Source organism: Mixophyes fleayi, chromosome 4 (assembly GCF_038048845.1).
Source record: "Mixophyes fleayi isolate aMixFle1 chromosome 4, aMixFle1.hap1, whole genome shotgun sequence".
NCBI classification, from domain to species: domain Eukaryota; kingdom Metazoa; phylum Chordata; class Amphibia; order Anura; family Limnodynastidae; genus Mixophyes; species Mixophyes fleayi.
In genome coordinates, this window is record NC_134405.1 from 76,449,017 (window position 1) to 76,476,387 (window position 27,371).

At 40.6% G+C, this 27,371-nt stretch overlaps 2 long non-coding RNA genes across 2 annotated transcripts in view; both read right to left on the bottom strand.

The window, feature by feature from the left end:
• Window positions 1–8,324, bottom strand: part of LOC142149894 (uncharacterized) — a 67,768-nt gene extending 59,444 nt beyond the window's left edge. The window contains exons 1-2 of the long non-coding RNA XR_012690907.1: window positions 7,813–8,324; window positions 2,016–2,111 (exon numbers count right to left, since the gene is read on the bottom strand). This is a non-coding gene — a long non-coding RNA (uncharacterized LOC142149894). The remainder of the gene's footprint in view (window positions 1–2,015; window positions 2,112–7,812) is intronic.
• A 13,576-nt stretch (window positions 8,325–21,900) lies between these two features.
• Window positions 21,901–27,371, bottom strand: part of LOC142149895 (uncharacterized) — a 61,111-nt gene continuing 55,640 nt past the window's right edge. The window contains exon 3 of the long non-coding RNA XR_012690908.1: window positions 21,901–22,058. This is a non-coding gene — a long non-coding RNA (uncharacterized LOC142149895). The remainder of the gene's footprint in view (window positions 22,059–27,371) is intronic.

Genomic DNA, 27,371 nt, shown 5'->3' on the forward strand with positions numbered 1-27,371 from the left:
AGAAGAATGAAAGAAATCTCTAGAATAGCACTGTGCTCAGTAAGGGTAGGCTGGGAATGAGAGGTGGTAAGCCAGATAACAATGTAGCTAAGCAGTGTGTCATGCTAAGTATAAAATAAGCTACATGATAGCTACAGAGTCAATAATACTAACACAGCAATACACCAAAAATCACAATGTATTAATGTATTCACAGGTAGGACTCGGGCAACAGGTTCTAAGGGGCAGTAAAAAAATGCAAATTTATGAAAATGTCTAAATTTTCATGGTGTTGTACCCTGATTGTGTATGAAATCATGATAAAGTGACAGTGTTCAGTTTAAAACACTTTTGGAGTGGATTTAAAGCACTTACAGCACTGGGGTCATGAGTTAAATTCCTGACCATGGCCTTATCTGTGAGGAGTTTGTATGTTCTCCCCATGTTTGCGTGGGTTTCCTCTAACACTCCAAAAACATACTGGTAGGTTAATTGGCTGTTAACAAATTGACCCTAGTCCAGTGTTGGCTAACCTGTGACACTCCAGGTGTTGTGAAACTACAAGTCCCAGCATGCTTTGCCAATATATAGCAGCTTGTTGCTGGAAGGGTATGCTGGGACTTGTAGTTTCACAACACCTGAAGTGTCACAGGTTAGCCAACACTAGGGAATTTAGACTGTAAGCTCCAATGGGGCAGGGACTGATGTGAGTAAGTTCTCTGTACAGCGCTGCGGAATTAGTGGCGCTATATAAATAAATGGTGATGATGAGTGCAAAATATGCACCTGGAAAACCCATTTTGTGCTGTGGAAGGGGTAAATGTAAATTGCACAACCCACACTTGCCTACTTTTTATACCTCACCTCCAGGAATTTTAGGGATTACACCTGTACTCCAGGAGAAGTAGGCCACCCTCCATGATCCCCGTCATCACGGTCCGTCCCTCCTGTCACAAACCCATCATCTCTACAATGCTATGTTCAAATAAAGCTGGATAGTGTGTATGCTCAGTATGTAGTATTTACATAAATGCATTTCCACTCCTTTTAGTCCAAACCAGTGTGCTTGGCTCCAAATTCTACATTTGCACCGAACTCTAAATTGGTCCTTTTGTGTATTAGTGCACACTGCAGTGATAAGAAATGTTTATATTATTGCATATGAAGGTGGCATCTCATGGCCCTTTAAACACTAGCCCTTTTTTAACATTCAAAACTGACCAATCCCTCCCATGATGATTTAAGCTCAGACAAACCTGCACGTAGCCACCTCTTTAGAACTTACAGTACTCTCATGTGACAGGTAGGAACATTCCACCTTGCCTGCTGCCGTTTATGAACGCTTCAGTTTTCAAGCTGAAAAGCGCTAGCGTGACACTGCCATCACTACCCGCTTTGGGCAGCATAATGGTTAGGCACACCGCTGGATGTATTTATGAATAGTGATTGATGAAAACATCTACACACTACAGCGAATAAGATTACAAATAGGAAAAACAAAAATTTCTCTAAGGTATTCCTATTACCTCTGGTTGCTGACTTCATGAAGCCGGGAGAAGGAAAGCAATCTGCTCTGTCATTGGCTGCACTGATTGCATTTTCTTTAAGGAACGCGAGCAGTCAACTGGAATTCAGTAAATGATTGATCATTGATTGGCTTCTGGGGATCAGTGAAGAAGAAAAAAGCGCAGCCAAACGGAAGTACCGACTGCTTTTAATTACTAATGTGAGCGGCAGTGACATATGTCTTCCCCACTCTCCCCTTCTCAAGTACCCCCCCCCACTAATTCCCTAGTCAGGTGTGGTCTAAGACCCTCCTCCCCCACCTCACAGGATACTACCAGCTGTGTGACCAGTGCAGGAGAGCTCTGGTCTTCACAGCATTTCCTATTGAAGGAACTTTTAGAGACCTACAGCTCCTTATTCAGGAGCAGAACAGAGTGAAGCGGGACATACCTCCCGACTGCCCTGACCACAAGGGGTTGTCCCCCAATCATGTTCAGCCAGAATTGGGACACTGTCTTGCTGACCCTTACCTGTTTTTGTAGCTTTGACAACTTGCTGCTTCTAGTTAAGCTTTGTGTTGCTTGGCCGGATCCTGGAAGGTTGGAGTTGCTGTAGTTGGAGTTGCCCTGGTTGGAAAAGGGTTGAAATTAAATGAATAACACCCACATTTAACAATTAAACCTGCTTCATCCAACTAGCCTGAACATTAAATTATTAGCCCAAAAATTAAAAACAGATACCCCTTATTGCATTATTTACTTGAATAGCCCACCACAATACATTAATAGAGGAGGGGACTGGGAAATGAAGGTGCACCAACTGAACCATCAGGGAGGAGCAGATGATCAGTCCTCTGCCCTGAATGGCTGACTGTGATCCCTGTCAGCCTAGGCATCCTACCCTAGGCTGAAAGAGAGTTGAGCCAGTCAAGTCGTGGGGCTAATCTCTACTGTCAGCATATTTAATAAGTGACTAGTCTCTGTGGAGGGACCAGTCATTAATAACCAGTCATTAATGCCAGACCAGGACTTTGGGCCCTCATGCTAGTTAACCAGAATTTTTTATAGAGGAGGGCAGGAGGGTAAAAAAAAAAAGACCAAAAGAAACAGATGACGGTGGGTTCCCAGGGATATGGTGCCAAAACTGCAAGCATGCCTATTGCCATGGATGTTGGTAGGTCACCCTATCTGTCCCTATTATAAAACACCACAGCTCTGTCACCTGATGACTGTGCTCTGCATTAGATACAGACAATGAAGCGCACTATAGTTGGTCATGCCTTTTTATTTATTTTTTATATATATATATATATATATATATATATATATATATATATATATAATATCTTCCTGATTATGTAAACACAAGCAGATGGCTGTTTGATGTTATCAAATGCATACATGTTTTTCAAAAATTTTCATTAGATTAGTTCTACCTCTTCATAAAGTCAGTGTATCCAGTATCCACTAGAGGGTGATGTAAGTCACAGTAGGTTCTGTGTGAGGTGCAAAATGGAACCAATCAGAGAGCTTATGCCATGAATTTAATCTTTTTCAGCAAAGACCCAAGTGATGGTCTCTCTCTCAAAGGGCAAAAAGCCCTATGGCCTTCACCCTATACATCAAGCATGGCTATAGCCCAGGGGTAGGGAACCTGTGGCTCTCCAGGTGTTGTGAAACTACAAATCCCAGCATGCCTTGCCACCTATCTGCTGGTTATCTACTGGCAAAGCATGCTGGGACTTGTAGTTTCACAACACCTGGAGAGCCGCAGGTTGCCTACCCCTGCTTTAGCCCATGGTTACCCCACCACCAATAAGATTCACAGGTTGTCGCCCGCGATAGCTATCCCATGTATTGTCACAAGTCTTCTTCTGTTATAGCAGGATGGCAATAACAGAAGAAAATTCACAAGAAACTGCTTTATTATGTAAAAAAAAAAATTTTTATTAAATAATGTTTTCCTGCGGCAATCGTTTTTAAAAATATTTTTCTTTTTTTTAAAATAATTTTTCATCTATTTTTAACTATTTCAGTTTCACTGCACGTGCGTCATTCGACAATCTGGGTAACGTATGTGCATATGCCCTGAGACTGGCGCCGGTGAACTACTAAGTAGACCCTTACCGCTCTGGGCCAATAACGCCAAGGCAGCAGTATCGCTCAGCTCCTCCCAGTGATATTTTATTGATGGATTGTGGCGACGTGCGATTCCCCCCATTCACTGGCATCTTAATGGACAAAGCCATGCATGAATCCGTAAAAATTGCCGCATTCATGAAAATATGTACATATGACGTTATAAAACAGCATTTAGTGTTCTCCCCGCGTTTGCGTGGGTTTCCTCCGGGTGCTCCGGTTTCCTCCCACACTCCAAAAGCATACTAGGTAGGTTAATTGGCTGCTATCAAAATTGACCCTAGCCTCTCTCTGTCTGTCTGTGTCTGTCTGTCTGTCTGTCTGTGTTACAGAATTTAGACTGTAAGCTCCAATGGGGCAGAGATTGATGTGAATGAGTTCTCTGTACAGCGCTGCGGAATCAGTGGTGCTATATAAATAAATGGTGATGATGATGATCTATGCAGCAGTTTCACAGTTCAGTTTTCTAAATGGCCTCACTGTGTTCACAGATTACATCAGCAGTGATTACAAACAGCAATAAGTACCTAAAATCAGAAACTCCATAATCATAACCGATGGAATTAGAAGTTGGAGTACCACACATAGGTATTTCTGTGTATAATATCCTTTCTGCATATTTCTGTCCATACGTTAGAGCTGAACTCCTCTGAGGTAATAATAATCATTATCGTGAAATGAAAAAAAAACAAACCTGTAACACCTTATAAAAAAAACTATAATTAATGTATATTTAATTTGAATATTCCTCCCATTGCTACGTTTTACAAGATTCTATTCTGTTCCATGTTTTTTTGGCAACGATTCGAGCGACAATTGTCCCCGATGTCCATGACTCCATTCCACGCTGATGCAGTTAATGTCGGCCTCATTAATAAATTACAATGATAATGGAGTACTTAATTTGAAAAAATAAAGCAGTGTGTATCTTTTTTTGGGCACAGTAAGAGGGATTGGCTGCTTTTATGAGCTTAGAGGGAATTGCAGAGCTCCTGTGGCACCATCCTTCACTCTCCCCCTGTCACAAGAACATTTTGAGCTGGAAATAAATGGAGCTTTATCACGAGCTTTATGATCGAGCATTGATTACTTCTGGCCATCCTTCTTACTCCATGACTGTCTGCCAACGGTTGATGCTGGAATGACACTACTCCATCAAATAATATATTGCTTAGCATTGTTCTATGGGCAGTAACTGACACCATCCATCACCCTGGATCAATAGCTTTCCTTTCCACCCTCACACAGGGAGCTGGAGCACTATGGACAGAGCAATTTGCAGAGAGCAGGGTCTCATCTGGGAGATTCCTCTCTTTGTTTCCATCTTATATATCCTGACCATTAGTATTGGTAGGTCATTTTTTTTCCCCTTTTGAGCTCACTGGATATCGGTTTCTTCACAAAACTAAAGTGAAGGTTTTAAGTAATGGCTGAAAACACAGCCTTATGGGCAGCATCTGTTCCACAAGTTTTATTTATGATAGTTCGCTTCTTCCTGTACTGCCGTGAAGGGGTAAACAAAGGATGCTTTGGAACCTTGTGGCTACAAACATATTTGCTATTTTGCAGCCAAGGCGCAGGACAGTGGTATAATTACTCTGGGTCACAGTTCAAATTAAGCCATTGAACCACCGCAACTTCTGTACATAGCAGCACAGAGCAGTGGGTACAGGACATCCAAACATGTGCGTTATGTAAAAACTAGGACAAAGCTGTGTATAATGGTGAGAAGATCCAACACGTATTTTTGGCCCCCTAGGGGTATTGAGATCTGCTACAAACAATACCTTTGGTAGTTATGACCTTGGGGCACCAGAAGCCCCGGTGACATACAGGTAATGAACGGAAGGAGAACCAATCACACTGCGAGTAACAAGCCCTGCGCTGAGAATACCCATGTACACAATTCTATCCACTCCTGTCCTTCCACTCTCACACATTCATACTATAGACATACACTGGTGCAGCTATGTTCATCACCTCCAGAGTGTAATCATTACCAGCTGTAATGCGCGCATGAACTAACAACATGTCTGGATTTACAAAGATGAACAGTGTACAATAAATGTGATAACCACGGCACAAATGTAAAATGACTTATTCCAAAGGAGTGGAGAAAATATGGAGGGCAAGTGATGAAAAGATGTGGAAAAGGCATTGATATCAGTGGCTGATGATATACATCCACCAGAACCTCCAGCATGACCTCTTCCACCTGGTAGACAATGTTCTGCTCCCAAATTGACCATGTCATTTAGTCTTGCAGTCACCCGGGCTGGATTAATTAACCAATGTTTTTTCTTTTGTTTTTGTTATAAACCCCCCTACCCCCACATAATTCTCATCAATTAATCCACACCAGGTAACTGCAATAGGAAACGACATGGTAAATTCAGGAACAGAGCAGTTTGTGCCACGTGGAAAGTGTCATGTAGTATGGTCTGGGTCCACTATGTCATACATATAAAGTGGGTGTAACCATGGCATTGTGGAAGTGTGATCCAGTGGCGTAATGGCTGGATAATGAAATTTATACTTTTTTTTCCTCCTTGGACCCATTTAAATTAAGTGAATTCCTATGTAACCAATTATTGCAATGTATAGATCAATTTATCATCATTTACACTGAAACCTCACAAACCGATCAAAATCTGAATAGGGTCCACCAAATTTTTTATGTTGGTCTGGATAGTATTTGTAGTAGTAATAGTAAATCAGATCATATGACCACATGATCCAATTGTTGGCTTGACCACAAAATGACCACTACTGTGTAATTAAAAACCACCTTTTCTGTGGCAAATTAGACACAGATGCATTCGTTTAACTACCAGGCCACATAACTGGACCTCCCCATGGGTTAGCACCTTTACACTATCGTGAGACATTCTGAACAATGCTATAACCTATTTCCTGGAATACATGAATGAAATATGCAATACTTTCTTGACAGTCCTCTAAAATGTATATTGGGGTCTCTACTGTATTAACACTGTTCTAAAAAATTAATAAACACCTGGAAGAACATCAAAGCAGATCAAATGCTGTAATTTCTGCATGTATGAGTGAAGTTTTTTTTTATTAATTACTGTAATACATTATACTGTTGACATGTAAAAACTATTTAACATTCCTTATTGTTTCCCTAGGGCAAAGCACAGCTTTCTGTAGCATTATATATAAAAAAAAAATGCAGCTCATTACAGGTTTGTACCAGAAAACTTAAAGTACATTTAAAGTATACTATCTTGTTTTAATAAATAAATAGGTGTGCAGAGAAACACATTTTTTAAATGTTTTTACAATATAATACACATTATTTGTTATTACCATACATAAAACACATGCATTCTGGCTCACTAAATCATAACTCACCTGTACTAGTCTGAATCAGATCAGTTCAGGTACATTCCATTTCAATATAAGCCTTGCCGTTCTAATTGATCGTACACATCCTCTAATATAATGCCTGTGCGGCTTCATGACCAATAATCAGCCATTAACAACTATGTAATGATCATGATGCATTCCAGGCAAGGAGTTGAGGCATACTAAAATCCTAGGTAATAGCAAATCAGCTGGACTTATGTCGGGTGCTCGCCGCCTTTGAGTAGATGCTGATTTCAGTCTTGTGTGCATTGAATAATGAATGTGCTGTAGCCATGAGTATGACCATAAACTCAAGGCTTGACCCCAGACTCGAGCAATCTCTGTTCATGTCAAATAAACCTACAAATTTGGTTCTGAATTTGTCATCAATGCTATGGCCATCACAGAGCTTTCACATTAGAAGTTTGAAGGTCTAACTAAAATGATTAGACATCTCTATTGGAAATGTATTGCTGCATTCATATGCATAGTTTAAATAAACTAAAAATGTTGAAATGACAAGAATTGGCAATTGGCAAACTAGTAGGGAGAGGTTTACATTGAGAAAGGATTTCACTCTAAACCAGATTGCGTAACAGAGGCTTAAGAGAGGAGCAGATGAGGCGCAGGATGTTAGAATGAAAGGTTAAGGGGAAGGAACAGAAGTTGGCACAATGAGGAAATTGTGATAGATGATTGTAAAGGATTGTGTAGCCTCCAAATACAACATTATAATATAATAATGCACATGAAGCTAAACTAAACAAAACTGCCAAATTTAAATCTTTAGACAATCATATTATTATCAAGAGAGACTGACCATCTGTTATGAAGTCCTGACATTCCACTAGTGAGAGGATCAGGGAGGGAAACCAAGGAAATTGCCTCCAATTAAATTCTTTGTCAAGGGTCTATTGTCATCAAAGGTGAATCTTTATCAGACGAAGAATCTTGAGATTCATAAACAGAGGGCACAGACAAAAGTTACTCTGGTCCTGTTAGAGGCCGAATCAGCTGACGACCTGGAACACAAACAAATTTGAGTGGTGCGCTTTCAACTCTTGCTCACCTTTGGAAAACACATTGCATAGATATAGCAAACTGTGAAAATGCTAGTGTGTTCACGGCATCACATGACCTATCCAGGGCAATAGAAATTGCCTTCCTCTTTGAGCTTGTGTTCTCCTTGCTGGTGGTGACTCTTGATTATTTTTTGTTTGTGGTTCTCTCTTCCTACCTCATGCATCACACTACATCTCTCTGTGCCTTCTCACAGCAGTGATATTGTGATTGAACCTTATATAGTGTGTTCAGCTCATGAAATGAGATACATTATGAAGTAGACTGGAACCAAAAAGGGAAAAGTCCAGACGAAATAAAAATGAAAGTGAAAATTCATACTCATCTTGCTCCAACTGAGTTTACAATTTAATTTTCCTACAACAGGTACACACACACAAACACATACCAGTGTCTATTTAGTCAAGACACCAATTAATCTAATGTTATGTTTTTTGGAAAATGAGAGGAAACCATAGCACTTGGAGGACACAAAAAGAACATAGAAACTTCAAACAGATCACCCTGTATCAGAATAGATTACAGCAAAACAACATTTATGTCCCATCAATGCCATGTATGTGTCTGTGTTCTGAGGTTTTATAGTCATGGGTAATTATCTAAACCATCTAGTCACCATCTTCTAATACAATTAAGTGCCAACTTCAGTATGTACACCTTGTGGGCAATTATGTTAATAATACCCAGCCGCTCCACCTCTACAGTGCCTGTGGGGCCATTAGATGGTGGCTTCTGCTTCTGTTAAGAAAAGGGGTCCTGGGGGAAGTCCTCCCTCGGGTGAGCTCGATTGTGGTGAAATATTATTTTAAGAACAATGTTTATGTTCATATGTTTTATTAGTAATCTATACATCCTACATTTACAAACAGCCAATGACAAGGCCAACTGGTGTTAACAGATGCGTTTTTACCCACGCTCCAACTATATACATAGACATGTATAAACAGTGGCAAACATGAAGCAGAGAAGATAAACGCAGTGTAGAAGCATTATAGTGAGCTTAGAATATGCCAGATAGACACATTTAGGAATCAATAAAGAGGTGTATTCTTAAAGATTCTTAAAGATTTAAATATATATTTCCTGAATTGTACAGTACTACAGAACTTATCAGGCTAATGATTATAATAATTAGTAAGATATAAATGTAACACCCCCTTGTGGCATAAAGTGTGTGTTCCAAGAGAGAGGGACATGTAGAACAATGAGCCACAGTCAGCCCTAGGGCTTCATCTGCTGCCGCAGCTCCTTCCTGTTTTATTGTTGGATGTGTTTGTTATAGCTTGTAGCACTTGTTTACCTTACATTACAACAGCTACTGATATGTTATTACAGATATGTGTCTTTGATTAATTTGATTGTATTGCTTTAAGTTATTACTGAGATTAAGGGTAATATGTGGCCCATTTGAAGTATATGTCAATTTAAGGAAAGACAGATCTCATTGTACAACTTACCCTGACATAGGTGGGAGTCAGATGTCGACAGTGTAGATACATGATCAGAGAAAATTATGTGAGGTACGTCTGTGAAATTCAGAGACTGTATATAGATAGCTCCCCAGAAGAGGAGCTGAGGTCCGTCATTTTCATTGTATGCTTTCTGTACATGACTTCACTTGCCTCACCTGTGCTTTACCAAGATCAGTTTTGGCTAACCTGTGACACTCCAGGTGTTGTGAAACTACAAGTCCCAGCATGCTTTGCCAATGTATAGCAGCTTATTGCTGGAGGGGTATGCTGGGACTTGTAGTTTCCCAATACCTGGAGTGTCACAGGTTAGCCAACACTGACCTAGATCATACCTGCATGAATGGCAGTCTTTGATCTATCTTGAACTCAATTTTCACGAGAGCGCCTAACTTTTTGCCAGGACATATATGTTTACGGTGTAAGGTGGACAAATTAGGGGAGTGGCTGATGAAGGCAGAAGAGAAGAGTTTGTTGGAGTCAAGGCCTTCCATTGATGTATGAAGCAGTCACTCCGATGGACCTCATTTTGTGGAGTTGGGCCAAAGTTAGATTTCTGTTTGTGGCGTGAGATAATTGCAGTGAGATAAAGTGGTGGGAAAGGTACAATTTCAAGGGTATTAATAGCCATTTCCACTTCACAAAGTACTTGAATTTCGAACCAGACCAAAGCTAGTGGAGATGTTATCTTGTCCTAAACTTTTAATAGGACCTGGGGATTTCCAGGCTCCACACACACAAATGCCACCGGTAATAACGTCATTCCCCATGAGTAATACAATTATGATTAATGAGGAGAGACTGCTGGGAGAGATTTGTAATATTTTCTGAAATGTTCAGTGCTGCAGCTTCAATCTAATGATCAGAATAATTACCAAATTGAGGCGCACAGGCATGCACCTTGTAGTGCAGTGTGCGGAACAATTGTGGTATACCAGTGCAAGGCCAAGAAATTTGCTGTGTGCAACGTAATTTAACCTCACAAACATTTTCTGTGCAAACTTACATGTTTATGTACATTTACACGCCTGTAAAAATTAGAGCAACTCCAGAAGGATAACAGATAAGTGTACTTTTTTTCCAAGGCTTGCGATAGTTTTAAGGCAAGCAATTATATGACTTTTAATCAGGGTCACTTGAGACTTCAATAGGTTCCCCCGTTTTCAGCACTAATAGCTCCAATGCAAACTGGATCTAACAGTAACTATTATAGCAGTAGAGGTGTTTTTAGTGGCACTGTTAGTAATGCCGTGCAAGGGAGCCCTGCGTCATGCCCGCCATTTAAAAGGCAATAGAAAGGCCTGTGACGTCACGTGACAATAGTATGTTACAAATGAGAGCACTTTGTACACCATGTGTAATGATCTTGAGGCCAGGAACCACTCTGTTTGGTCCCTGCCACCCACCGAACCTTGACAGCAGAGGACTGGGCTTAAAAGCAGTCCTGGCATCGCAGCTTAAGATTCATGCAACAGGTTAACCTCGTAGAATTTCCATAAACAGGTTGCTTGGGTGAGTGCTTCCAGTCTTCTAGAAGGATTTGAATCCCACTGCTTCTTTCCAAAAGCAGCAGCCTGACCTCTGCCCCCTGACTGAACTCAGAGGAACAGATTATTTGAAAGAAGGAGGGCTGTTTTCCCTCCCTCTCTGCCTCCACAAAGGACAAGGCAAGAGACACATCATAACAGGCCTCACTCTCTCACAGAGGAACATCAAAGCTCTCAGCGGGAGTCAGAGGCTTAGACAGGCAGGTGTCCATCCTACACAGCCAGCCTGTGATTAATGACACAGACAGGATCACAGCAGACCCCTGCTGGCTGCTGGTTCAAGTCTGAGATCCTGTTTATTATTAGCAGCTTGGTGCACAGCACTTTACACATCACACACAAGGATACAGTGTTAGTACAATAGGTGCATGAAGCACACAAAGCATAGGGGGACTGCAGACAAAATAGCACCAGCCTATGTGTGCCCTGACCTAACACGCCACTTATCCCCTTATAATAAATCACTGTGTACAATCATCAACATTTATTTATATCGCGCCAGCAAATTCCGTAGCGCTTTACAATTGGGAACAAACATTAATAAGACAATACTGGGTAATACATACAGACAGAGAGGTAAGAGAACCCTGCTCGCAAGCTTACAATCTGTGGGACAGTGAGAGTTGGATACATGAGATTAACTGCTACATATTGCATACTGGTCCAGCCAGATTGCGTGGATAATAAGTGCTTACTGGGCTATATGATCCAGTCACATAGCAATGTTGGTCAAGGAGATGATGTTTTGTATTAACTATGTAAAGGATGGTAATATGGTAACCTAGGGAGGGTGAGTGGGTAGTTGAGGAATTGTACAATATAAAATTATATATATATATATATATATATATATATATATATATTTTTTTTTTTTATATATACACACGCACACATACATACACTGTACAATATATACCCTTGTATAACTGCAAAATAATAGAACAAATGTTCTGTTACCCCTTTCTGGTTTCATGATCCCATATACTTAAGGCTGCTTATACAATAAAAATATTGATACTGAGAGTATATTATATACACACAATGCCCTGAATAAGTATTCAGCCCCCCGAAACATTGTTTCACACTGTTGCCTCAGATCTGAATTTGATATAGATTGATGTGGGATATTTTGGCACTGATCCACATGGTATTGAGCACCATGTCAAATCAAAATAAATGCTGAGAAACCTTTCCACAAATTACTAAAAAGTTCACATTTGCACAGATGCAATACATTACCCCAGAAGTCACACAATCTGTTCACTGCCTCCACCTGCGTAAGAAATTAGTGGATCACCTGTCAAATTCTTTGGTAAATCTAAATACCCCTCACTCTGTGAGGTCCTACAGCACAGTGGAGACTTTCCAAAAAGCAAAAAAAAAGAAAATGAAGATGAAAGAGCATCCCGAACATGTCAGACATATGATTATAGAGAGGCAGAAATCTAAAAACAAAACCGTGGCAAAGACATTGAACATCCATCAGAACTATCATTATCATTTGTTTGCATGGAACCAACATATTGGGATGCGCTTTCCAGAGAATAATGAAGCATTCACAGCCTCTGACCCATTGGAGCTTAGTTGGAGATTTACTGATGGGTGTATTTTGTGCGGTTTGCAAACCACCACACACCAGAAAACGCATGAATTACTATCCTGCGGCTTGTAGGTTGAAAACTCTGTGATGTGTGGCATTCTGCAAACCACTAAATTGCATGCATTTTGTCACTGGATCAGAACCGAAACTCCCGCTTGACACCGCTGGTCACCAGAACTGGACTTCCTCTGAACACTGGCTTTCATTTGCACTCAGTATACCAGGACATTTGCAGACACTCTCTCCAAGTACAACTCCTCCACCCCAGTAAGCAGCAGGGACACACCTAGTTAGTTACCTTATGAACCACACCTGAGTGGAATCCCTTGCTTTCATCATGTCCGTCATTTACCCATGTGTTTTAATTTCTTTTGTTATAGTTACATATCTTTAATTTTTATCTCCATTTACAGATTTTGTGGTTTCCCACATTCAGCTATTTGTGCCATCTTTTCCCTTTAGTCTGTGTATGTCGCATTGAGTCCAATGGGTCGCACCTAAAATGAGGGTCCATCTCACAGTTTCAGGACCAATTTTCTAGAACACTGCTGCTCCGGTTTTGGAAGGGGCTCATAGATGTTAAATATACCGGGTGTTGAGGATAGATACCTTTGGCGGGTCACGTGTGGCCCATGTTTGATCGCTTGGACAGCCCAATCATGGAACACAATAAAGCAGAGCTTTAATCTCCTTTTTAATCTATTTATCACTATCTAACATTTCAATCACAAGTAAATTAGCCATGGCTGAACTACAACTCCCATGAGCCCCTGACTGTGGGAGGCTGAGGATCACCTGCATTTTCACACACTCAGTGTAGAAGTTTGTCTTTATTTTTACTCAGTGCAGTTAGATTGGATTGGCATGGAATACTTATCTGAAGATTATGTTTGTACCATAATTTCATTTAATGTGAATCCATAAAGCCTGATAAATACAATATCATATATAGGGGAGAGGTATTGATCAAATCGGTACAAAGGCTCAGAATAACTGGACAAAAACAAATCTTGTACTAGCAACAATGAAGTCAAGGGTTAATGAGGGATACGTACATATATGTGACAAGAACACTTTGCATTGTTTAACCTCCAATTTGTAAGATTCCCAAGTCCTATGAGCAATTAATTGTGACATCAAAGCAGGTTATTGGAAACCTCAAAATGCTCGAATCCCAGATGTAGAATCAACAGTATTACGCTCCTAAATTGTAAAATGTTACCACCCAATTAAATAGTGAAGTTTAAAACCATGTGTTATGGCAGTGCAGCTCTGGGATCATTTATTTGCACTTAATAGATCTCTGCATGAGATGATTCTTAATAAACTGTTTTCCGCCTTCAATATTTATCCATTATATATGCAAACCAGATGCCTGTCCACAATTCACAACCCCTGTCTGATTAGCATATCCGTAGGGCACCAAACGCCCTGTGGCAATATTGCCTGTCCCTGTGCTTGTCACATAGGATCACGGCAATACATAAAAACACAGATCATGATTAATGTCTTTAGACTTAGAGAAGGGAAAAAAAAAAACACGAGACGTTACTTTATAGTTTGCATTAAAGGTACAGGGCCTTATTTATTTAAAAATGAAGTGCGGTGAAAATTGCTCTTTGGTGACATAACTCAATTTAGCCTTGTGTGCCTAGATTTCCACCAAAGTGCACTGATTGAGGAGCGAGGTGGTAGTGTTTGTAGACCAGCAGAAGTTTGCATCGGGAGCTGGGTGAAACCAGGACGTTCCATGAAAAGTACAGAGTAGGCGTACCCGTTTGTAAAGTTATAAAGCACAGTGGAAAAACAGAATGGAGTGAGATTACTGAAATTAGATAATGAATTGGAGAGGGGGGTATTTTTAAGGGTGTTCCTTGTGTTTTGCTGAAGGGCACACAGCCATTTTCACTCCACAAAAACCACACAACATTTAGAGTCATAAAATCAAGACAAAATGTTCTGAACAAACCCGTCCCACAAACGCACACATTTGGGTAAAACTCCACCCACTTTATGTGAATAAGGATGTCCCCTCACCAGCGGGACAGTTGGAAGGTCTGCAAAAATGCTTGACGTTTACACCAACCTAGAGCTGAAGGAGTTTGGGCCTTATCATATACTTTTAATGGGATGCACTTCTCACCTACCAATGGCACTTCAGCTTAGAAAGCACATTTCTAGACATATTTTGAGCAATGTAAAAACCGCTTGTAACACACAACCGTGTCACATGTAAGAGAGACAGTCCTTATGTCCCACACTCTTATGATTAAGGAGGTTACACCGAGCAGCATTCTGGAGAAAAGCTGAGCGATGTTTACACTCTTGCACAGTGCCCTGCTTCATATTCTCTGCTTAGGCTCTTGTAGATTACGGAGGCAGCACTGAAGGCTGGAAGGTAGGCGAGCATATTGGTGTAAAACAAGGCTGATTATTTATTTTATTTATTATTGTGTATTTTTATGACACCACCATATTATGCAGCGCTGTACAAAGAATATTTCATTATTCACATCATTTTCTACTCTATTGGAGCTTACATACTAAGTTACCTGCCAAACAAACACACACACAATTAGCATACCCCCTAACATTTGGGTATCCTGGCATTGGGACAGGGGGGGTGGCTGCATGCCACAGGAGTGCCCAGCGCTTTTGCATTGCTAAGCTGCCTCATACTCCCCTCCCATCCTCTCTAAACACCCCTAGTACACAGTGCAGCCATTCACCACTGCTCTGCCATGCCAGATTTCCCACCCGCAGGACAAAGCTGTCCTGATCGGGATGGCGGGACAGCGCCCTCAAATCACGGCTGCCCCTTCTAAAACAGGATGGTTGGAAGGTATGAACTAGGGTCCAGTGGTGGAAGTGGGTATGTATACGGTGGTATGCCATACTGCCACTTCTCCTACTGCCTTCATTGTAACACTATAAAATTCAATTCATTTCTATTTCAACCACTGCTAGGGTTCATATTAGTCAGTAGCCAACCAGAGCACCCAGAGGAAACGCATGCAAACACTGGGAGGGCATACAAACTCCACAGATATTTGGCCCTGGTCAGAAAGGAACCCATGACCCCAGTGCAGTGAGACATCAATGCTAATCACTGTACTGCATCATGCAAAACTCATCGTAAAAATACTTTTCTTTATCATTAGTTTTATATTCTTAATTCTATATTTATTTGCAGTTAAAGCTATATACAGTATGGATAACCATCTGAACTCAATTACTTTAATGGATATTAGCAGAGTATCTATAGAACCATTTTCAAATAAGATTAATTCAAACTGACAACATCCCCCAATTCTAATTCAAAGTGAAAACATAATTCAAATTATATTCCTTAAAAAATGTTCTGTCTTTAAAAAGAAAGTTTCTTTGTTTTTTTTTTTACACGGGTGAAAGAGCTTGCAATCCACACCAAATTTAGGCGTGGTGCACCCGTTTAATAAAAATCACTGCTGTCAGTTTTATTTGCCAAGGCTGACTCATCGGATCTGAACATTTTCACACTCTATTAAAAGGCAATAAAACATTTTCTTCCAAGACACGGCTTGGAGTAGACAGATTCCCTTTAAAAGGTTGTGTTCTGCTGTTCCCAATAAAGCAAATCCTTAGGGACAGAAAGGAAGGAGGGATGGATTGTACAGATGGTTGATGTCAGACTGAAATATTCCTTTTTTTTTCTTCCTCCCACTCCTCACCCCATCCTTCTTTCTCCTGGCTGTGTATAAATCAAACTAACCGCCTCCTTTGCTTCTGAACTTTGCTTACCTGTTATGGGCTATCAAAGACCCAATAGTGGGAGAGATCTCCATCAGTCAATGTCCAGGAGGGAGGGGAACAGGGAGCCACTGTGGAGAGACAGGGTCACCCGGAGTGCATTTGGTCAGGTTAAGCACTTGAGGTAAATTACAAATTACGCAGCTGTCTGCTGTGGTTTGATTGATTGTAATCAACAAGGCTTCAATCACTGAGCTGACTTGTGTTCAAATTGGCCAAACTCTGGCAAGTTTAGGCCTTCCTACCTCTCTCCAAGCAGCCCGTCCTTCAAAACTCTGCCCTAAACACGACCCTTTATTTTTTTTTCCGCTGAAAAGAAAAGTCTCTTTCTGGAAATCTTTGAAAGGAATGTTATTAATTCTGGCCAGGGATTCAGTACAGTAAAGGCTGTTGGAGGGGTGAGAAGGGGGAGGGAAGGAGCCCTACACAACTGCCAAGATACTGTCAACCTTAAAATACTCTTTATTGCACGCGCATTAGCCGAACCTTTAACCCTCACAAGAAACTTGGGGGAAATGTTATGTCTTTCTATGTATATACGTCTGTGGCTGGTTAACTCATTTTGGTGATTAACTGTTAAAATCAGTTCCGGTAATGTAAATGTGCTGTAGCTGATGGCAGCCAATCAGATGTTAGCTTTCATTAGCCTAACTTGCAATAGACTGATCAAAGCTTCCATCTAATTGGTTGCCATGGATTACCGCACATCTTTGCTTTTTGGCATTACGTTATTAAATCTTTGAAATGTTATCACCTGTTGTTTTTGATAAAGAGTAAAACACACTGTTCTAGAGATTCATAAAATGGAATTAAGTATTGGATTGCCTTCAAATTCCGCAGCTGCACTTGAACAGTATCACATACCATCAACAACAAAAGCATAATTTATATTTTTTTACTGTTTGTTTTTTTCACAACTAGAACATGTCTAAATAAAAATAACATTTGCAACACGTTACAATGCAGAATAACTACCAGCTTACTGATGATCTCTATGCCTTTAAGAACTTCCCTACGAAACTTTACTCTGAAATGTGAATTATGTTATAATTTACTGCTCCGTTTAAATAGGCAAACTTGCAGCTAATATCTCAAACTGGCCCAAACAGATCATTCAGTTGACACAGCTGCTTTCTATTACCACTTTGAAGTGCCTTCCATGCCTTGTACAAGTTAACAGGTTTATGTAAAATATTTGCAGTTCTCCTAAACGCCTCCGAATTCCAGATCGCCCCCCCAGCCTAGATTTCCTCTTTTGCTTGAATGGCACCAAAGTCAGAAGTGGTATTCCTGAGACTCACAGTTTTTACAGATGCTGTAAAACTGAACAGATGCCTCTAGATTACCAGGAAAAGCTCAGTTAGTGCTGGTTTAATATAATGTTTGTTGCACAGACCATGCGAGGAGGGCATGTCAAGGTTTCAACGGATCTATAAAGACACGTTGGGAGGGGCAACAGCAAATAAATATTAGTATTATTATTGTTATGGTTGATTTGTAAGGCGCCACAGTGCTTTGCAGTGCGGGATAGTGGGGAGAACAGAATATCCATAAAACATGGCAGGGACATGCAAGCTTGACAAAATACGTTGAAACAAATTTTTAGGGAGGGCCCAGCTCCAGAGAGCTTACAATCTAGTTGGAAAAGGAAAGAGCTGAGACAAGAGAAACGGGTATGTATCAGAGTGATTGGGACATTGGTGAGTGTGCATTAGCTTGGGTGGCAGAGGTGGGAATATGGTAAGCTATAATAAAGAGTTTGGTTTTCAGAAAGATTTGAAGGCTGGGAGAGAGTCTGATTGGGCATGGTAGTGAAACTGATAATGGGCAGCAGCACGGGAGAAGTCTTGTAGGTGGATGTGAGGGGTGAGCAAAAAAGCGCTTACTTTCTCCAGTCACTGCTGTCCTTCCGCGGCGCGCTGTAAGCTCCTTACTGAGAAGATTACTGAGCGCCGCAGAAGGACAACAGCTCAGCAGCATTGATTGGGCCGGTGGCGCCCCCGCTCCCGGCCCGATCAATAATGCTGCTGAGCTCTGTCAAGGGCCCCCTGGATACCCGAGGCCCCTGGGCTGTAGCCCAGTTAGACCTCAGGTTAATCTGGCCCTGGCCCTGTGTGATATCCACTAGAGAGGGCATGGTTATTGCCAGATAGGGTATGGTTAGACTCACTTCCTAACATGCTCTGTCAGCCCTCCACCATATTATTTTCGTAAATGTGGACATTGCCTTCTCTTTAGTGAACATGAACTACATATTAAAGTAGTATTTCTGTGAAACGGGTCCCTGCCTATTTGGCTATTTAAAAGTGTTAACTGGCAGAGGGTGTGAAAAATTGGCATCCTGCCCCGTATTTTCTATGGCCCCCATGGTTGCAGTCCTTAAGTTGAACAATTCCGAGTTAAACTGGCCACTCATGCATATTTTTTGGTTTCCGAAAGAACAGTTGCATTTCTGAATTCTGACATCAATATACAATTGTGACACACACGTTATGTTCCAACAGTTTATAGTCAGGTAATTTGTAATAAATTATTAGGCTACATGAATTTCAGTTTCGATCTAACAGAGCAGAAAGACATTGGTATGTTTTGCACAAAGTAGGACCATTGTAGAATCAATTAGACTTTATTCACATGATTACAATACATACTTTATAATCTCTTTCAGGTGAAGGTTTTCATCAGATCAGATTATTGCTTGATTTAACCTTATATGTTTGGTTATACTGTTTGGATTGGCTCCCACACTTCTTGATTATCATGCATGGTCACAGAATTGCAAATGTTCCTAAGTAGCTAGGGAAGCCTTTTCCAAGAATGGTAGTATCTATTTTTATTCAACAGGATCAAAGCATCAGACTTTCAACAGGTAATAAGGTTCACTGATGTAAAAGGTCACAAAGTTGAACAGAGTTCATACCCAGAAGGCCACTAGGAAAAGCTAAATCTAAAACAGTGTAGAGCATAGATGGTCATATCTTCCTGGGACAATGCTTATTTCAGACCTATTAAGTCTATCCTTTATGTTTTGAATTTGTCAGCTTTACAAAAGGTCACTGGTGCTAATTAATAATGGATTTTCAATGATTCATACTTCATTTTGTGTAACTTCCTGAAGACTTGACACAATAGTCTCTTATATATCCTGAATAGCTAAGGCTAGGTACACACTGGAGCTTTTTCATCCAATCAGCCGACATACGACTGTTCGGTCGGATGTCGCATTAGTGTGTATAATTACACGATGGTCAAAAGTCGTCCAAAAGTACAATAGTAGCTGTCTATTGCATTTATATGTGTAGCATATGTCTGCTTGCCTACTTCTACAGCTTTGTCTGCATAGTCTACAAGAAAAGCACATAGCTATGTTTTCTATAGATGCATATTGAATATGTCTGCTTGCATAACTATACACCTGTGTACATGTACTATAGAAGAAAAGTGCATAGGCACGTACGAGTTTTTGGGAGGTTCTTACCGGCAGGGGCGGATCTAGGAACATATTCTACCCCGGGCGATTTAGGGGGGGGGGGGATTTAGGCCTCGCCCCCTTTCTGACTTCTACGTTTGCCGGCGGTCTGCACAGTATGTGCAGGTCTGCTCGGCAGTGACAGTGTGCTGCCTGGCTGCTCTGATTGTGACAGCACACTGTCACTGCTGAACGGACCTGCACAGTGTGCAGCCGTCGGCAGCAAGCCCCTGCTAGGAGGTGCGATCGCCCTGATCGCCCCCCTCTGGATCCGCCACTACTTACCGGTGATGTTCTGCCTTTTATTTAAATTTCTTAGGCATATCGCAGATTTCATTGTGTACGAAATCAAAATCTTTTAACACAACAATATGGCTGTGATTAGTTGCTGCCTGGAAGGTTGGTCTTTCGATAATCGTTTAAAACGTGTCTAGTGCGTGCGCATGAATCGCCCGAGCGATCGGACCTTCAGTCTTAGGTACAATCGTTGTAGATAACACATCTCTTGGAAAATTCTCCACTGTGTACCTAGCCTAATGGCTATAAGTGCTCTTATGTTAACCCAAAGTAGTTTGAGAGGTAGCTACCAGTTCAGATACTTTTGACATACGACTGGCAGACCGAGGTGGGTGCTGAGATTTATACCCAGTGACCAGGTTTGAGATGAGTTTAGACATTGGAGTACTAGGCCCTTAGATTTGTTACTATTTCCTAAACAGCCTCTTTTCTTAAAGCCTGTGTGTTTGATTCAGAGCTCTAGATCAAGGAAGAGTGAATTTTTTAAAACTGCTCAGCAAATATTCATCTCATTTCACACGCGGCAGTGAAATTTTGCACGCTTTGCCGGCAGAATTTGGTTGTAGGTGTTCCCAGTCATACCAAACCATACCACACAGCAGAAATAACTAACCATCATCGTCCCAGCTCTATTCATGGACTATAAGTTCTGTGAAATTTACAAATACAATGAGAAATACCATTCCACGGACTGGTGAAGCAAGAGCAGAACTTGAACAATGTATCACCGGAACTCACCACGATTTTGTTCACCTGTTCTCTAAAAGAAAGGACAGTAACACCAATCTCAAATTGTAACATATAAAATTATACATACCTGCGTATAATAACTGCTTACATTGTACACTGTTTTTAGCATTATTTGCATGGTTCCTGCAAATATTAATGTATAGAGAACTATTGAATTATCAAAGAAAGATCAGCAGGACTTGAATCAGGGGCTCATCTTTATTATCATACAAGTGGGCCACTTACCGTGTTCAAGCATTGATAAATATGATGCTTTATCAGATGGTACGGCAGCAAGTGGCCTCAAATAGGCACCATTGTGCCCCATGAGGTGGTTCACACACAAAATATTTAAATTTGCCGCAGTGCGTTGGCAGCAACAACACAAAGCAGCAGTGAAATTATATTGTACAGCGCTGAGTTATACGGTCATACTTGGAACTTAAATATACTGCTGCCATTTTACTATAAGAAACAAAGGCGTATGGTGGGAAGGAATCTACAGCTTACCGCTTGTCAGCTCTTGTTTCAGGTGCAAGATCGTAATAGCGTACAGTTTATATACATATGTATGTATACATACATTATATATATATATATATATATATATATATATATATACACACACACACACACACACATATTAGATAATGATATACTATCAGCCCAGTGAAGTATACAATTTAAATTCCCTACCACATGGCACAGATGCCACCCTTAAGGGAACCCACATAATCACGGAGAAAACATAGAGATGACGTACAGGAAGCACCCTAGTCACAATGAATCCCAGTGCCCCACTGCTGCAAGGCAGCAATGCTTGCTGCTGTGTGGCTGAGAGTTAACCTTCATCTCACTTACTGTACATAAAGTCCCAAAAAGAGAACAAAACATTTTTACAAACCTTTCATTCAGGTAATTAAAGTCAGTGAATGAGTACCTGCCTCTTCCTTTACCCCTGGCTAGCCCCAGGATGAATGAAGACCGCTGCGGGCTGAATACATAGCCAAGTCTAGATGACAACACTGCTTACATGTGGGAAACAAATTCTTCGCCTTTCACTTTATGCGCATCTGATTGAAAAATCTAAACAAGAAAACAATAGTAAAGAATTGTTAAGACTTGAACATTTTTTGACTCCAGGAATAAAAAAAATCCTGCAATCTACAGGAAGAGCACCTTACATAACCAACCTGTTTTATCAATGAGCAGCAGGTGCTTCAGTATGTATAAGCAGTATTATAACTAACACATACAGAGATTACACTCACTTCAAGTAGGCATGTAGAGGAAATCTACAGTCATAAATAAGCAAGTATTCATTAGCAGACATTCTGGCGCTTGGGCAAAAATATGCATTAACAGACTTAACAGGGGATACAAGTATGTAAAAGTAGATTTCACCATGAGCTGTAAGTGTACACTAGTGAGGATGAATAAACCTGAAGGTTGGGACTCCAAGTGGCATCCCAGAATCTGGTTTTGGGCTCTACCAATTATGTCATCTGCAATATATACTATTGCGAATTGCCTATTTTGCATCACAGAAGAATGGACTTAGTATAATAAATAATGATGATGATGGTGCACTGACCCTTAGGGGTATATTTATTAAACTGCAGGTTTGAGAAAGTGGAGATGTTGCCTATAGCAACCAATCAGATTCTAGCTGTCATTTTGTAGATTGTGTACTAATACAGAGGCAGTAATCTGGCATTAGGTGACTGGTGATGGGATGGTGGCACAATGGTTAGCATGGTTGCCTCACAGTGCTGTGGCCATGGTTCGATTCTTATCAGGGCACTATCTGTGTGGAGTTTGCATGTTCTTCCGTGTTAACATTGGTTTCTTACCACAGTCCAAGCACATACTGGTAGGTTAATTGGCCAGGGGCGCACGCAGAGGGGTTCTGGTTTTCCAGAAACCCCTCCCCTCTGCAAAGAACGGGCGCTAAACAGTGCCCCTACATAGGCTGCTGTATAGTACAGTGCTGCCGAAATGGAGCTGCTGCGCATGCGCGGCCGCTTGCGCAGCTCTCTCTCTCTCTCTATTTGGGGGGATCCGTGCGCCCCTGTTGGCTGCTGACAAAATTGAACCTAATGTATGTGTGCTTGAGTGGTAGGGAATTTAGACTGTAAGCTCCAATAAATGCTGCGAGACTTTGCTTTTGCACAAGCATGTATGAAAAGACGTTTCTAATGCAGGAGATAGCAAAGTTTCAGTACACTGTTTTCACCTAGGATTTACATGTAAAGCCATACATTTATGACATACACATGCTGCATAGCTTCACAGTAGTTAGTTTACATGCATGCTACATATCTGCAATTTTTACTATGCAGGCATGTGAGCTGACTGAAATGAAGCCCTGCAGCATGTGTATTTCATGTGTGTTCTGATTCAAGTTGCAAATTTGGTAACACTTTTTTAACTAGAATCAGATTTGCCTATTCTCCCCGAATGTCTGGGAGGCGCCAAAATTACTGGGAGAGTAGGCCACATTCCAAGATCCTGCTTCTCTTTCATGTGATGTGGGCGGAGGCCTCATCATGACCCACCTCCGCTGGACCCACCTCCGCTGGATGAGGATGTGAAACGCAGCAGTGGGCGGGGCCTGCTGATGCAAATAGTGTCATCATGACACACCCCTCTCTGCACAACATGACAAATCGCATCATAATGCTGTGGGGGCCAGGCCGTGATGACGCTATATATACCAACCGCACATGCCCCTGGGACCCAAAGTCCAAAAAGTAAGTGAGTAGGCTAAAATTATATTTTGGTTCACTAAAAGGCACCACTACCTTTAATGTGGTCAATTAATAGCAACCAGTTTTGGCTGCTTAATTGTTAAATTTCTTGTTTGTGCTCCACAGCGGAGATGTAAGAGGTTAATTTATGCGACAGTAGTCGGCAGCCATGGTTAGTCAAATGATGGCTTTTTTTTTTTTTCAAGACCACACAAAGAATCCGCTCAGTACTTTAAATCTCCCCATGAAATATTGAAAGTGCTTTTACAGAGACGGTAACATGTTGAGGCAACGAAAAGGATAAAAAGAAAAAAGAATTCTATTGAAGATGTCAAATAAGCAAAGGAAATGAAAGCACTAATTCTATTAGGGATCTGAGCTAATGAATCAAAACTGCAAGAAAGCATTATAATCCAGAAAGCATTAGTGACAGACTCGCTTCAAACCTGCCATAAAACTGTCACTGTGCTTACCTAACAACATGATTAATATACGCGGCGTACAATAGCATTTTTATAAACATCTAATCGAAATTATATTTCTCTTGGCTGCTTTCAGAGGCAAGCTGTTTATGATTAAGCAAATTCTTTCTGTGCACACACGGCGCTGTGGGGAGAACAGACTGAGAGCTCTATGTTCGGTATGGAGGCAGGAAGCCGTTAGTGGCACGGCACTGTACTGTCACACAGATAACGCCAGCACAACTGGCATCGCTGGGAACTTTTCAAGCTAAATATGGCGTTCTGACAGAAAGTGACATTTTTTGGGAATCGGTTTCTATCGGAACCTTGAAGATTTGTATAAAAACAAAGAGGTTTAGTTATAAGTGATTGTGTATTCTTCAGTATTGTGGAAGAGAAAATGGGGAGGTGGAGAATGAGATAGATAGAGAGAGATAGGTAGATAGATGGCTATGAGAGAGAGACAGATAGATAGATATGAGAGAGAGAACGAGATAAATAAGTAGATAGATATGAGAGATATAGGTAGATAGATATGAGAGAGAAATAGATAGATATGAGAGAGAAATAGATAGATATGAGAGAGAAATAGATAGATATGAGAGACAGATAGATAGATAGATAGATAGATAGATAGATAGATAGATAGATAAATAGATAAATAGATATGAGAGTTATATAGATATGAAAGATAGATATGAGACGGATAGATAGATAGATATGAGAGACAGATAGATAGATAGATAGATAGATAGATAGATATGAGAGATAAATAGATAGATATGAGAGAGAGATATGAGTTAGATAGAAATGAGAGAGAGGGAGACAGACAGATATGAGAGAGAGAGAGAGAGAGAAATAGATACGAAAGAGAGAGAGAGAGTTAGATTTATATGAGAGTTAGATAGATATGAGAGAGATATAGGTATGAGAGAGAGAGAGATAAATAGATACGAAAGAGAGAGAGAGAGAGATATGAGAGAGTTAGATAAATTTTAGAGTTAGATAGATATGAGAGAGAGAGAGAGAGAGAGAGAGAGAGAGAGATGAGGGAGAGAGACAGATGGATAGATATAAGACACAGAGAAAGAAATAGATAGATATGGATGTGAGATATATAGATAGACAGCCTACAAAATGATCCAATCGATTTCAGCTGAATAATTCTAGGGCAATTTGTTTTAGGACCACTTATGTGGCTTTATTGAGGCAATCTGCTAATACTGTCACTGATGTCACAGCATGTGTGTGTGTGTTCAGCCATAGATGCATGGACCAAAATTTATAAGCCGTCTAGCGGTTGATCCAAACTAAACTTCACTTAATGCCCTTGACGAGTGTTCCCTTAACAAAGAAATAAGGAAACGGAGGCTTGCTTAGCAGAGAAAGGTCATGTAATTTATTGAAATAAATTAAATGAAGTGGTGGTAGAGAAAAATGCATGGGCAATAAGCTACAAATCTTACCTAATACCAAATTTATGTCGACCAAACGCAATCTGATGCTTCTTGATCGTGAAGACTTATTCTTCCTCGATTGGTTCAGAAGCTGGAACCCCCCTGCACAGACGGAGCCTCATAACCACCCCAGTGGGGAAGTGTTACTAACAAAAAGTCTCCCATTTGCAGGAGAGTGCTCTACCCTCTACCCGGATGCGTTATTGGTGGTTGCTGATTGGCCTGCTTCCCCGCCATACTGAGATCCAGCTACAAAACATTATTGGGGAGAATTTTCCAGTGACAAGAGGAAGAACACCCCTTATGCATGAGCTTATATAACCTCCCCTTACCAGGCCATCCCCTTGAACTCATTTTGATTGGCCATCGAATGATGAATACAAACATTCCAACATATTGCAGGGCAACAATGCGGGATCGACCACAACCTGGGCACTTTTACGAGCCCTCAGTTACCTTAACAGCCAAATAATCCTTGTTTGCATCTCCGTTATCCTGTCTTTCCAAGTATCAGCCTTTTGCTTTCTGATATATAGATATATAAGGATAGTCCACCATTGGCTCCTCTAGTGTATTAATAAGAGCATCCACCCTGCAGATTTAGAATAGCTCAGGCAGCTAAACAAGTTCACATTTAGCCTAAAGGTCACTAAGGGGTCATAACTACAGAATCCAGGAATGTTAATGTCTTTAAAACATAAACCCGTCATGTTCCCTTTATTGTGTTGCTGCCATTGATAAATCACTAGCAATCTATAGTCAATAAAAAGCTTTATAAAATAGAATATTTAGTAGAAATATACTTCGCAATGGTGCCCCAAGGGTAACAAACATAAAAGTCATACTCTGTATACATATTATGCACACAATCTGACCTAGATGCCAGTCTGTAGGCCTGATTCATTAAGGCACGGAAAACACACGTAAATTGCGTTTTTTTTAAATGTACGTAAATCAGTCATACGCACGTCTGTGTGCAACTAGGAGTGGATCTGAAGATATGTCTGTTGTTGAATAAAGGTCTAGGTGTGCTCTGCTCTGCCATACAATACACTGCAGGATATGTCCAATATATATGTGGAATATTAAGTTCCAAAAGAGCACATAGAAAAAAAGTAAAACTAAAAAGTGAAAAGTAAAAGTGATTGTCACCTGTTAATAATATAGTCATTAATGACAAAATTGTTAAAGAAAAATGAAAAAAATTCACTCCAATACATTTATCATGAAGGTATTAATTTCTACTGTACATAAAATGCAATTTTACAGCATGTCCTGACTGCAAACACATGTTTTAGCATGTATACCTGTCATCACTAGTAATCGGCACTTACACCAGACTTGCAGCTGGTGCAAGTGATACGGCAGAAAAACACGTATCCTTAAAATACCCTTACTGTACATTGTCTACATGCACCTGCCCAGTCCCATCCCTGTTCTGCCCATGAAATTGTAGGTTGCCATAAGGGTCCTTTGCGATCAGAGATGAACTTATTGTTGCTGCATTCACAGGTGTATTTACAGGTTCTGGGCATGTGCACAGCGAATTTACGCAAAATACGGCACATATCAGCATTTACGTTCCTTAATGAATCAGGCTATGTGTGTATAAATTATGCTCATTCCTTTCCATCATTGTATTTCATCAACATCATCATCAACATTTATTTATATAGCGCCAGCAAATTCCGTAGCGCTTTACAATTGAGGACAAACAATAATAAAACAATA